Source organism: Leptodactylus fuscus, chromosome 2 (genome assembly GCF_031893055.1).
Source record: "Leptodactylus fuscus isolate aLepFus1 chromosome 2, aLepFus1.hap2, whole genome shotgun sequence".
In the NCBI taxonomy this organism is placed as follows: Eukaryota; Metazoa; Chordata; class Amphibia; order Anura; family Leptodactylidae; genus Leptodactylus; species Leptodactylus fuscus.
In genome coordinates, this window is record NC_134266.1 from 138,809,379 (window position 1) to 138,824,006 (window position 14,628).

The 14,628-nt window shown below is 44.9% G+C and overlaps 1 protein-coding gene across 1 annotated transcript in view; it reads right to left on the reverse strand.

The window, feature by feature from the left end:
- Positions 1-14,628, reverse strand: part of LOC142195199 (bone morphogenetic protein 8A-like) — a 76,497-nt gene that overhangs the window by 18,259 nt on the left and 43,610 nt on the right. The gene's annotated exons all lie outside the window — the stretch shown is intronic.

A 14,628-nucleotide genomic window follows, 5' to 3' on the forward strand; every position in this document is an offset into this window, starting at 1 on the left:
GATTTATCCAAATAAATCACATACATACTGTACTGACCATAGACATCTATCTATCTATCTATCTATCTATCTATCTATCTATCTATCTATCTATCTATCTATCTATCTAATCTATCTGTACTTCAATGACTTATTTGAACCTTCTTATATTTTATGGTTTCAGACATAGATGTATATGGAAGCAGTTCAAGGACCTTCATCGGTGTGTTTTGTTTTTTAAAGTGTACATCCAGCAACTTTATATAAACGAATAATGCTGGTGAATAGAAGAAGCTTTATACTATATCTTATTAAAGAAATTCTCCCTTCTCCACTTATTAAGCTCCTCTCCTCTTCCTTATCCCTTTATTAGACTGTTCTTTTAACATAACTCTATGGAGAGGGGATGAGGAGGAGAAGGCTGATGATTCATTTATTGCCTTATTCTGAGCAGTGAAAGCCTCTTGTCTTAAAGCAGTGTTAAAGAGCTCCCTGACTGACCAGAGTGTAGCAGCTGCAGTTATTTCTATGTCTTTTCCAGCAGTCTCCTTCTCCCAATCCCTTCTTCGTAGACTAATATGTAAAAATTAACTCCATGTAAAAAACGGAAAAGGAAACCGTATGGTAAGATTTATGAATTTTTAATGTCTTAACAAAAGGGAGAATAGTATTTATGTCAGGCAGCGCCGCACCTCCCATGAGGCGACCGCTCCAGGCGGCGCTATGCCAGGGCCCCAGAGAAGGTGGCATTTTTGCTTACCTAAGCCAGTCCAGGACAAGCTGTCCTGGACTGGCTTAGCACCGAGTGGTGGATTGGGGAGGCCGCTGGAGCAGCTCTGCTCCAGCGGCCTCCCCTCACGCTCAGGCAGAGAGCAGGTCCTCTCTGTGCCTGCTCTCTGCCTGCGAATGCCGCTAAGCCCCGCCCTTCACTTAGCCCCACCCTTCGCTTAGCCCCACCCCTCCTCGGGGGGGGGGGGCTTTCTGTCGTTCGCCTCGGGCAGCGAAAGGGGCATGGAGCAAAATACACCGATGTGCAATAACGTAACATTTAGAAATTCTGACTTTCAGGTTCCATATCTCACCATTTGCTACAGCTTTGAACGTGAGACTACCATCATTTTATAGACAATCACCTTGGCTATCTTATGCATAAATTTGAGTTGCAATTATTTAGAATATGAAAAGTTAGGCAGATTCTTGTCATGTATGAAATTAATATGGAATAGTATGTATGGAATTAAAAAGTATGTATGTCATCAGTATACAGTCCTATATGATTCTCTCTCAAGTCAATAGAAATATCATGGTAAATAGGATTCTGCTGACTGAGGTGTCATTTTACCGAGGATTGTCAGCACCCAGTGCAAGCGCCAGGGCCAACATCCTGATACCATCACAGACAGAGCTCCCAGGCTTGTCTTTCATTATTTTCTATTGCAGGCTACTCTATGAAGCCTGCAATAGAACTTCCGTGTTTTTGCATGCATTAGCATTGTAATGCATTGCATTAGTGATCAGACCCCCTGGAATTTAATAAATGCAAAAAAAAATGAAAAAAAAAATACTAGTTCAAATCACCTTTCCCTAGAACAGTGATTTTCAACCTTTTTTGAGCCGCGGCACACTTTTTACTCTTAAAAAATCCCGGGGCACACCACCAACCAAAATGGCACAAAATGACACTAAAACAGTACATATTATACATATAGTTAATAATATAGATTCTAAATGTTTGATTCTTTGGTTGAAATAAACTGCAGCCAAATCTGCAACAAAAACGCCGCGTTTATGCAACGTGGGGCCTCAGCCTTACGCCTCCTGCATACAAGTGGCACGCATGTGGTTTTCACTGATATAAACATTAAAAATTAATTGACAGGGCCACAAATGCAGACAGATATAGGGTATATATAGGACAGATATAGGGTACGTATAGGACAGATATAGGGTACGTATAGGACAGATATAGGACCTGCTCTATAATTTTCAGCTCTTTAATTTGCCCCAGATACACAGCCACAAAAAGAATGGCTGTATATATGGGTCCTTAGAAATGTATAGGTCTGTACTTTTATCCACAGTTGTGTATAAAAAGTCTGGCCATGTGCATTACAGGTTACAACTCTATGTGCCTCATATTAATAGCAGTGAACCCCATCATGTCCCTCACATTAACCCCCTGTGTGCTTTACATAAGGGATACTGATATGTGAGACATATGGAGGTAATAATTAAGTAAATATCTTGATTATATAGTACCCCCATATGTCACACATGTTATTAACTCTTATGTGAGCCACACAGGGGTTAATATGAGGGACATGATGGGGTTAATTGCTATTAATGTGAGGCACATGGAGTTACTAAAACTAAAGTAATAACCCCAAATGCCTGACATTCATAAGAATAGTTACTAACCTGGTGTTGTTTTTGCTTTCACTTTGTTCCCCGGAGCTTCCTCTCTTCCTCTCCTATTCAGAGCTGCAGACGGCAGGAGCTCCTCACGTGTAGCAGCAGGGCCCTTATCCTGTACAGTGAGAGGCTCATCTCTGATTGGTGGGCAGGGAGAGAAGGGGGCGTGTCCTACACCTCAGCTCTAGCAGAGCTGTGAAGGGACGCTCCGTCTACATTTACAAGTACACGAACGTCGGGGACTGGCTGCTGTGCCTGCAAAATAGGTCTCCCATGCCAATCTTGGCACGCATTTGAACTTTCCCCGCGGCACACTGGTTGAAAATCACTGCCCTAGAACATATATAAAAGTACTTAAATACTGTGAAACACCTACACATTAGGTATCCCTGTCCAGAAAATGCCCAGTCTACAAATCTATTAAAAAAAAATTCCCGTACGGTAAACGGGACACAAATACTGCCAGAAAAGAGAAAGTTATTCTAAATACTAAATACACGAATAGAGATGAGCGAACACTAAAATGTTCGAGGTTCGAAATTCGATTCGAACAGCCGCTCACTGTTCGAGTGTTCAAACGTGTTTCGAACCCCATTATAGTCTATGGGGAACATATACTCGTTAAGAGGGAAACCCAAATCCATGTCTGGAGGGTCACCAAGTCCACTATGACACCCCAGGAAATGATGCCAACACCTCTGGAATACAACTGGGACAGCAAGGGAAGCATGTCTGGGGGCATCTAACACACCAAAGACCCTCTATTACCCCACTATCACAGCCTAACAAATACACACTTTACACATTCAAAAAAACCTCTATCAAAGTGGGAAAATACCTGGAAACCTTTACTCCCCAAATGGATGGACACAAACCCCAATTTAAGCTCAACAAACAGTAACAACCACCCCTTTAAACCATGACAACCACAGATGGAATAGGCAATGGGAAATCCTTTAGTCCTCACCCACAACTGTCATTGTGTGTGTGTGTGTGTGTGTGTGTGTGTGTGTGTGTGTGTGTGTGTGTGATGTGGTAAGACCTTCCAAAATTGACTTTTCTAGCCCTTAACATGAGCCCTTCCAAACAAAGTTACAGGACCTTAAGCTGAGCTACCAGCAGAGATTGAGGCCCTTGGCATGAGTAGAGCCTTGCACCAGCAGTGTTTTTGGCCCTTAGGGTGAGTTGAGCCTTGTACCAGCGTGTGTCCCTTAACATCAGGCGGGCCCTAAGTTCTGCACTTTGCACAAAAGTTCAACATAAAGTAGGCTGCATGTTACAAACCTTAGTAGGCCTGAGAACCAGGAACAGGTCTTGCAATGGCTGTCGGATAACGCTTACAGCACATTGTCCACCAGCCAGTCAGCCTCTACCTCCTCTCCTCCTCTTACCCAACAGTCTTGTCCTCCTTCCACCCAAAATTCCCAATCTTCCCAGAACAATAACCCCAACTGTCCCTGCTCCCCAGAGCTGTTCTCCCTTCCTTTGACTGTACCGCAACCTGCCCCTCCATTTCGCGATTCCACGGACCTAACAGACGAGTATCTGTGTCCAGATGCTCAAACGCTAGAGTCTCCTCCATCTCCGGTCGATTTGGTGGCGGATGACCAGCAACCCACCCTCATCGACGACGATGAGACGCAGTTGCTGTCAGGGTAGCCAGTTGACATGCGCATTGTGCAGGAGGAGGAGGCGAGACAGGAGTTGGAAGAGGAGGTGGACGACGAGGACACCGACCCCACCTGGACAAGGCGGATGTCAAGCTGGGAAAGTAGTGTGGATGTTGAGGCAGGTGCAGCACCAAAAAGGGTAGCTAGAGGCAGAGACATGTCCAGAGGCAGAGGTCAGCTGCTTTGCCGAAGCCAGGCCAGACCCGGAATGTCCGAAGATGTTCCCTTTTGTACCCAGCCCAGAAAAACTCCCCCATCGAGGGCACGTTTCTCGAAGGTGTAGAGTTTTTTCAAGGAATGCGCCGAGGACAGATATAGTGTCGTCTACACAATTTGCCTCTCGAAATCGAGTAGGGGCCCTGAGAAGAGCAACCTGTCCACCACTTTAATGCACCGTCATTTGGAATCCAAGCACTGGAATCAGTGGCAGGCAGCAACGGCAGGACAAATGTCACCCGCCGTTCATGCCACTGCCTCTGCTCACAGTGCTGGTGATGCACTCCAGAGGACGAGCCAGGACATCACTTCATCTGCCTCCGCCACTTTGTTGACTTCTCCCTCATCCTCCCCTGTTTCTGTCTTATCTCCTTCTCCTGCACCATCAAAGGCACCATCAGGCGCTTCTTTACAACAACCCACCATCTCTCAGACATTGGAGCGCCGGCAGAAATACACCGCTAACCACCCACCCACGCAAGCCTTGAACGCCAACATCGCTAAACTGCTGGCCCAGGAGATGTTGGCGTTCCGGTTTGTTGAAACTCCAGCCTTCCTGGACCTGATGGCAACTGTGGCACCTCGCTATGCCGTCCCTAGCCGTCACTACTTCTCCCGGTGTGGCGTCCCCGCCTTGCACCAGCACGTGTCACTCAACATCAGGTAGGCCCTTAGTTCCGCGCTTTGTTGGGGTGATGTTTAGGGGCGAAAGCAGTGTAGATGTGGAGGGAAGCTAATTCAACAAAAAAACAGGGTAGAAGCAGATGCATAAACTGGGGTGATGTTTAGGGGCGAAAGCAGTGTAGATGTGGAGGGAAGCTAAGCAGCAAAAACAGTGGGTAGAAGCAAAGACATGCAAAACTCTACCCTGTTGGAAGCCTTATTCCTAGGTCTGGAACACGTTAATGGCCCCCCTGGACAAATTACTGCCACTCAGGGGCCTAGTGTCACCAGGAGGGACAAGTATAGGCGCATGTTGTGGGAATACCTGGCCGACACCAGCTCTGTCCTCTCCGATCCCTCTGTGCTCTACAGCCTACACTTATTTTCTCATCTTTTTTTCTGCACTGCACATCTCTTGCCTACTTCCTTTGGGATCTTAGAAGTGGTGGTCCACTTCCACAGATGGTAACTTCAGTGCTGGAGTTGTCAATAGACAGTGTAACGGGACTAGCTGAGGGATCGCTGTCTTAACCACTTTTTGGCACAAAATTAACTTCCAAAGCCAAGTATGGTGCAAGTATATGATGCAAGGACACCTACACACCTATCTCTGACACATTGGGGAGTTCACCCTCATGCGCCCTTTTGGCCTGCACCATCATGCGCCTTTTCCCAGCCACTCCACATCTCCCAAGCTTTTCATTGCAGGCAGAAGTACAACACAACCCACCCCCATGCCCAAGCCTTTAACAGCCTCATCGATAAACTGCTGGCCCTGGAGATGTTGGTGTTTGTTTATGCTTATGGATACCCAGGCCTTCCGTCAGCAGATGGCAGCTGGGGCACCTCCCTATGCTGGGCCTAGCCGTTACTACTTCTCTTGGTGTGCTGTCCCTGCCTTGCGCCTGCATGTGTCCCATAACATGAGTCGGGCGCAGAGCTCTGCGCTTTGCTGCAAGGTCCACTTGACCACCGACACATGGACAAGCGCCTGTGGTCAGGGATGCTGCAGTGCTTATCTTTAATGACAGGCAGGGTGAATGTGGTGGAGTCTGGCCCGGGGTGCAAACTGAGGTACCCTATCTCCTCTCCCAGGCCAAAATTCATGGCAGGAGTAGACTGAAACCCTACGACGCTGCAACCTCCACCCCAGCTACTAGCGGCAAACGCTGTAACACTGGCGTGGGGAGATGTCAGCAGGCCGTGCTGAAGCTGATCAGCTTGGGGGACAGACAGCACAGTGCCTCCGAGGTCAGGGATGCCATCCTGGCTGAGATGGCATTTTTTTTTCCCTGCTACACCTGGGGCCTGGCATTTTTGCGCCTGTGATAATGGCTGGAACCTGGTAGCAGATCTGGAGCTTGCCAGACTCAAACACGGTCCACACATGACCCACATTTTCAACTTGTTGGTGCCATGTTTCTTTGAAACCTACACCATTGTGCCTGATATACAGGTCAAAGTGGGGCCATTTTTGTAAGTGAGAACTAGCCTCTGCTAGGCAGAAAACATTCAGAGCACACTCCTCTCATCTTCGCACCGTTGGCTGGCGGAGGAAGACGAGGGGGTTGGAGTGGCATCTGATGTCCCTGTCCCACATGAGGCTAGAGGGTGCACTTCAGTGCATCCTATTGCTTCATCACAAATGGTGTGAAGGGGAGTGGAAAATGGAGGAAATGGAGAGTGACCCTTACAGTTGGGGCCAGCAAAGGCATGCCAAGTAACACACTGGCACACATGGCTGACTTCATCTTGGGTTGCTTTTCAAGAGTCTAACGCATATTTCACATCATGGAGAACAAATAATACTGGATTTTTACAAGCCTCGAACCACGGTCTAGGTCTAATGTCTGTTCCTTTCTTATATTAGGGGAGAGGGAAAAAAATTACTTCAGTGATGCATTTAGCGTACATAGACTGACTATTAATGTGTATCCCACTTAGTGTTGTTAGGGTTACACACCGTCACAACCTGGCTAAAGCTTCTATAGCTGTTAATAAAGTCAACATAACTTTACGGTATCAAAAAAGACAGCTGGTACCGACAGAGAGCAAGACAAATGTCAACCAAAGCTGTGAGCTCTGAACACCCACAGTGACTTTGGCGTCATCATCATTATAAGGGAGCGGGTGGTAATAAATAACTTGGCAGTGCCTAAAACCCAAAAAGCTTATACAACTATATTTACATTAAGATACACAAATGACACTTTTTAGTAGCATGTCATGAGACAAGCTGATAAGATCTTCCTTTGTGCAGTGCTATTTGAAAGTTAATAGCTGCCTTCATTTTAATTCTGGAGAAGGTGCAGACATTAGATTTAGAACATGTTGTCTTTATTGTCCAAATCCTCTATATAGGTAATGTGTTTTTCGGGCCGAGCTGTCTGGGAACGAGCTGGTGCAGCACTGACAACCTGGGTGAATATGGCAAGAGCCTGAGATGTAGGGTGAATGAATCCCCAAATTATTTGGGGAATTTCCACTCAGAAACTGGCACTATATGGCAGTAGCAAGACTTGAGTGTATTTGTAACCCCAATATATTCTTTGAATTCCCAGTCAGAAACTGGCACTATATGGCAGTGGCAGGACTTGAAGGTATTTGTAACCCCAATATATTCTTTGAATTCCCAGTCAGAAACTGGCACTATATGGCAGTGGCAGGACTTGAGTGTATTTGTAACCCCAATATATTCTTTGAATTCCCCGTCAGAAACTGGCACTATATGGCAGTGGCAGGACTTGAGTGTATTTGTAACCCCAATATATTCTTTGAATTCCCAGTCAGAAACTGGCACTATATGTCAGTGGCAGGACTTGAGTGTATTTGTAACCCCAATATATTCTTTGAATTCCCAGTCAGAAACTGGCACTATATGGCAGTGGCAGGACTTGAGTGTATTTGTAACCCCAATATATTCTTTGAATTCCCAGTCAGAAACTGGCACTATATAGCAGTGGCAGGACTTGAGTGTATTTGTAACCCCAATATATTCTTTGAATTCCCAGTCAGAAACTGGCACTATATGGCAGTGGCAGGACTTGAAGGTATTTGTAACCCCAATATATTCTTTGAATTCCCAGTCAGACAATGGCACTATATGGCAGTAGCAAAAATAGTGGGTGTATATAGCCCCAATTCTATTGCTAGGGGACTTGCAGGGTATTTCTGAGGTGAAGGTGGGGGGGCACACCGTTGGAACGGGGATTTGGGGTGTATATATGGGGTATACGGGAATACACTGTCAGTGTATTCCATTCAGGATCCGGGGAAAGCTGGGTTGCGGCGATTGAGCCCGTCAGTGCCACGTTACACTGACAAGCTTCTCCCTGGAATTGAAGAGATATGTAACCCCAATATATTCTTTGAATTCCCAGTCAGACAATGGCACTATATGGCAGTAGCAAAAATAGTGGGTGTATATAGCCCTAATTCTATTGCTAGAGGACTTCCAGTGTATTTCTGGGGTGAAGGTGGGGGGGCACACCGTTGGAACGGGGATCGGGGGTATATATAGGGTATACGGGAATACACTGTCAGTGTATTCCATTCAGGATGCTGGGAAAGCTGGTTTGCGGCGATTGAGCCCGTCAGTGCCATGTTACACTGACAAGCTTCTCCCTGGAATTTAGCTCTTATAAGAGCTGTTGGTTGTCTTCTCCTTCCTATCCTTGCCTGTCCCTGCCTACCCAGAATCTAAGCCCTAGCTAAATGGACGGAAACCTCCGTCCCCGGTGAATTGCAAGCTCAGAATAACGCGAAGCTGGGCGGCGCTGTTCTTTTAAATCAGAGGTCACATGTTATCGGCATCCAATGGGTTTTTCCTACTTTTTTCAACGTCACCGGTGTCGTAGTTCCTGTCCCACCTACCCTGCGCTGTTATTGGAGCAAAAAAGGCGCCAGGGAAGGTGGGAGGGGAATCGAGTAATGGCGCACTTTACCACGCGGTGTTCGATTCGATTCGAACATGCTGAACAGCCTAATATCCGATCGAACATAAGTTCGATAGAACACTGTTCGCTCATCTCTATACACGAAGTCCAATACTAGCATTATAAGTCCTTGTGCAGTAAGCTAGCCCATAGTGGTAGTTTATGGCAGCCAGAATTATATCATTTTTCTCAACAGGAGAGCAGAACTCTCCAATACAGATATATTAAGAACAGAAGTGTATGTCTGGCGTGTAGGGCCCATGTTAAGCTTTGCTAGGGGGTCCAATAATAAGGTTATTATTAGTAAGAAGTTTAGTAGAAATGAGCAGGAATGAAACAGAAATTGACGTCCCGGATGGCATAAAGCTTTAATCTTTCACTGACTGGCGGCATCACTTTTTACTCTCTCATGCTATAGAAACAGATACACCACAGAATGTGTGAAATTTTTATCAGTCATCAATGTGACCTCTTTATTAAAAACACAGGAAGGCCAGAAAGTAGTCGTATTATTTGCTCCTCAAGTTCTACTCTTGAATATCACACAGCGGCAGGATCATAAATGTATAGCACACATATGGCATTTATTACACTGCGGTGATTCTCACAGAAGTATAGAGAATGGAGGAATTTAATAAGCAAGGTAATGGTATATGGGAAAAGTCAAGCAAAACATTAGTGTAAAGGCTTTTGTCAATTCTACACATTTTCTATGGTTTCCTCAGCAATGTGTGGCAAAGGTTTCAAAGGCTAATCCCACCATTTAATAATGTTTGTAAAAGTAATCTCTCATCGATTCATAGCTGAATTGTCCGAGGCCTGTAGAGCCATTTCCTCTACTCAAGCCCTGGGTGGTTATGAAGACACTATGGTGGACCTCAACATATCTGCACTGTGCAAGCGGCCACAAGGAGTCTCCAGGAAATCCTATTAATATTATAAATGTGAAAGTTTGTGAGTTTGGATGTTTGAGGGTTTGTGTGTTTGGATGTTTGGATGTTTGTTCCTCAATCACGCAAAACCCGCTCGACCGATTTGGCTGAAATTTTCCACAAACATAGTTAATACACCCGATTGCGCAATAGGCTACTTTTCGTCACAATAGCGCACATACGTTTGTGCCAGGACCCCCACAAAACCCAAACTCACACCACCATCTCTGCAATCTCTCACACTTTGGACCATAGCAAGCCACAAAATTCCTATTGCCCTCTGAAGCCTCGCCCCTAACCCCACACAATCTCAGATACATATACTTTACCACTTTGCCCCTCCCCATAACGATACTCCAGGAGGCGCTCTTTAACGCTCCGGAGCAGCCATGTTTGCCGACCCCCACCGCTCTGACAATCCGCGACACCGCCCACCCATGTCAATACCCCTAGGAAGTCTAATAAATGCAAAAAAAAAAAGTTTAAAAAAAAGTAAAAAAAAATAAAAACAAATAAAAAGGATTAAAAATTCAAATCACCCCCCTTTCCCTAGAACACATATATAAAAGTAGTTAAAAACTGTGAAACACATACATGTTAGGTATCCCTGTGTCTGAAATCGCCCGCTCTACAAAGCTATACAAATATTTTTCCTGTTCGGTAAACGCCGTAGCGGGAAAAATGGTCAAAAGTGCTAAACCGCCGTTTTTTCACTCTTTTGATTCTGATAAAAATTTGAATAAAAAGTGATCAAAGCAATAACTTTTCCCGAAAATGGTAGAACTACAAAGTACACCCGACCCCGCAAAAAAAGACGCCCTATACATCCCCGTACACGGACGTATAAAAAAGTTACGGCTGTCTGAATATGACGACTTTTCAAAAAAAAAAATGTTTTAACACAGTTTTGGATTTTTTTAAGGGGTCAAAATGTAAATAAAACAATATAAATTTGGTATCCCCGGAATCGTAGCGAAACACAGAATACAGGGGACAGGTCATTTTGGTTGCATAGTGAACGCCGTAAAACCAAAGCCCCTAAGAAAGTCGCAGAAATGCATTTTTTTGTCAAATCCACCCCATTCAGAATTTTTTCCCTGCTTCCCAGTACATTATATAGAATAATTAATGGCGGCATCATGAAGAAAAATTTGTCCCAAGAAAAATTAAGACCTCATATGGCTCTGGGAGCGGAGAAATAAAAAAGTTATGGGGTTTAGAAGGAGGGGAGTCAAAAATGAAAAACCAAAATCAAAAAATGCCATCGACGGGAAGGGTTTAACTTCAAATACTTCTGTCCCAAAGTCACTATGTAAAGTTTCTCACAACACCGTATATATAGCAGCTCAAATACAAATTAACTTCAACACAAAAGTCTCACGTATTCTCTAAATTACAGCAAAAACAAGATACAAAGTTACATTTCATATCCCATCCCTTATACACACTACGAAAACCTTACCCATGCCTGTATATACCTACTGCTACAATCACCGCAGACGAAGTCGCGGGTACCAGCTAGTACACAATAATTTCAGATAGAAATTATAGCAACAGTCAATGAGGTTCTTCAAAAATAGTGTATCAATTCCCATATCACATTAAAAGTAACCACATTGTCTTGTCAGGACCATTGCTATTTCTTTAGTCTTGCAGTATAATCATTTGTTTTTAGATGGTACACCATTCTTTTTCCCTTATTTGTCCCCAGAGATTCCCAGCAGCACCCTTTGTTCACATCTCCTCCCAGAGCCAGCAGCATGTCTCCTCTTCTTAATCCTCACACATGTCAATGTATTAACTATAATTTCAATGTGTTTAATTTTTGCTACTTTTATTTTTAGACCCCCTTGGGTCTTGAACGCCACCCAGAGGGTCGATCCCTAATACAATGCACTGCAATACATTGGTAAATTGCTAAGGTTCTATTACATGCTGCCTACACATTATATTGTATAGAGGGCCACTATGGGATACTATACTGTGTAGAGGGGTCATAATGGGACATTATACTGTATGGAGATCACTGAAGCTGGTTGTATGTCCCCAGTTTCTGTTAACCACTCCGAATGCACCAGGGACTCAGTGATGTATCTCAGTCAGGTGGCTTCACTGCTGAGTGATGTTCATGTGCAGTGATATTCATTGCTTAAGTTGTGAAATTTTTTTAGGAGGAACTCTGGAATAATTACCCCCCCCCCCCCAGACCCTGACTGACCCCTTCTTGCATTCCTACACACACTGTTATGCCCCATAGTGGCCCCCGCATAAAATATTAGGCTCAATAGTGGCCCATGCACAGTATTATGACCGCCCTTGAACAATTATTATACTCTGAGGACTTTGTAAGACCCCAGAGTATAATTATCGGAGACCCAGGGGAGGATACAAACATAAAAAATACTGCTACTTACCTCCCCCTGGCTCTGGCGCACTCCCCGCAGATGTCAGCCATCTTCAATGATGTACAAAACGCCATGTGAGCAGGGGCTTGTGTCGTGACGCATAAAGATGCAAGCTCCGGTCCATGTGATGTCTGGGATGTCACCAAGTAGGCCTGAAGCCTTCTGGGACATTATACTGTATTGAGGGGACGCTATGGGATATTATACAGTCTGGAGGTCACTTTGGGACAGTATAGAGTGTGTAAAAGGGGTATTATACTGTGTGGGAACCAGGAAAGGGGGCTTAAGTCAAAAGTTTGCTATGGAGCCCCGTCTTTGTTAGTTATGCCCTTGCAGTGTCCAATATGCTAATCAGGCTCCCCGCTGACAGGTGGGCAGTCCCAGGCTGTATGGTCCAATCAGGACCACCCAATGACAATAGAGTGTGTAATTAGCATATTGGGTGCTGGAAAAAACAGCAGTGATTGCTATGGAATGGTTTGGGTTACAGAAATAATTGTATCAGCAGTAGAATCTTTTGATCAACACCGATTGAGGAATAGAAAGAATTAGAATCAATGGAGGTGGTGAAAAGGTCCTCTTTAAATAGGGAAATACAGACTCCTGAGACTCAATACAAAGCTGCTCTGGGTTGGCTAACACCCACCAGCTCCCACATTGGCAGGGAATACAGGTAATAAACAGTCTCTGCTTTTGGGATGCCTGCTTGCCACTACCCTACAACAACATGATCGCCATTCGGAGGCAGATTTTGCAATATTATTTTATTATCCTTGCAGGGTTCAGCCTCATTCACACTTATGTTTTTAATATGATCCTATTGATTTTTAATGTATTCCTTAAAATGCTCAGTTTTTTAGGAACAGGTCATGACTCCATGGAAAAAAATAGGAAAATCCTATTTTGGTCCATTTTGATGCTTCATCATAGGGGTCGGTCCAGGAAAAGATTAGGCAGCACATGGAGACAGCCTCAGCTATTTTAAAAAGTCCCATACAAGTAAGGGCATGTTCACACCTGCTCCCAGTCTCTGCTTTGCAGGTTTCCATCTTCTGCCAGAGAAAGCGGCAGTCAGTTTTCAAACCCATTCACTTGATTGGGTTTGAAACGTGTCCGCCTGTGAGTGTCTTCTGCATCTCTGCGGCGTAACCGTAAAACGGTTTCGCCACGGAGACCAGAAAACTGTTTCTCGGGCAGAAGACGTAAACCCACAAAGCGGAGACCGGGCGCAGGTGTGAACCCGCCCTAAAGAGAGACCTATGCATACACGGCCTTCTTTCTTAAGGATGGGCCATCAATGGATTAAAGGGGTATTCCCACGTCGCATACTCACCCGTCTTCTTTCTGTGAAATCTTCTGTCTTCCGGCTTTGTTGCGTCATTGGTGGGCGGGGTCACATATGCAAAGCCAAGCAGCGAGATGCCGCTGGACCTGCGTGCACGCTCATAGACCAGTCTAGCCTTCACAATGCGAATACAGACCCGACAGGGTGCCGGGTCTGTATTCGCATTGTGAAGGCTAGACTGGTCTATGAGCGTGCACGCAGGGCCGTCGGCATCTCGCCGCTTGGCTTTGCATATGTGGCCCTGGAGCGGAATAGCAGCATCGCTTCTGCCGCTGCTGGCTTCATGCAGGGCAGAAGCATAGCGATGTTGCTGGCTTCACCTGTGCCGGCGTCTAACCCTGTATTGGCGGCCCCTTCCCCCCAAAGGGTAAACTACCCCCCCCCCCTCCAGGCTCGCTCCCGTGCACTTAGCCCCTCCTCCCTCCCCCCTGAGAGCAGGCAGATACATCACTCGACTCATGAGCAGCTAGGTCAGGGCTGTGGCCACAAAAAAAATGAATAAAGTAATATAGTGGACAAACAAAGGAGTTTTGCTGAAGCAGTGTATTTAGGAAAAGTCTTACATCCACATTAACAAGCATTATAGATAGGATCCTTGTGATGGGACAACCCCTTTAATCCCTTAAAAATCCCATAATATATTTGTTCCCATTACATACTATACGTGTACAGAGTTATAAAAGTGTAATGTCATCATCTTTGTGATGAGAATCTTCAAATGTTTCTTTTACATAAGAGAAGCTGCGGATGTGGAGAAGTCTTGTGGCTCTCTGCTGGCATTGTGAAGTGGACAGCTGCATGGTGACAGGATGGAAATGATTATGTCTTATGATCATGCCTTTTAATCTTCTATGACAAAACATTAAATTTCACAATTTACCTCTATATAAATAGTAGTTCTTCATCTGCAAGATGTGATATATTTTCTGTACATTTCTACTGTTCGGTACCCCAGTATATAAATATTTGCTTTTCAAGGCAATATATAAAAGTAGTTCTGTGATCTTGGGGTATAAAATGTGAATAGAAGTAATCTAGGACAAATTATGGTAATTGGTAGAACCTAAACAG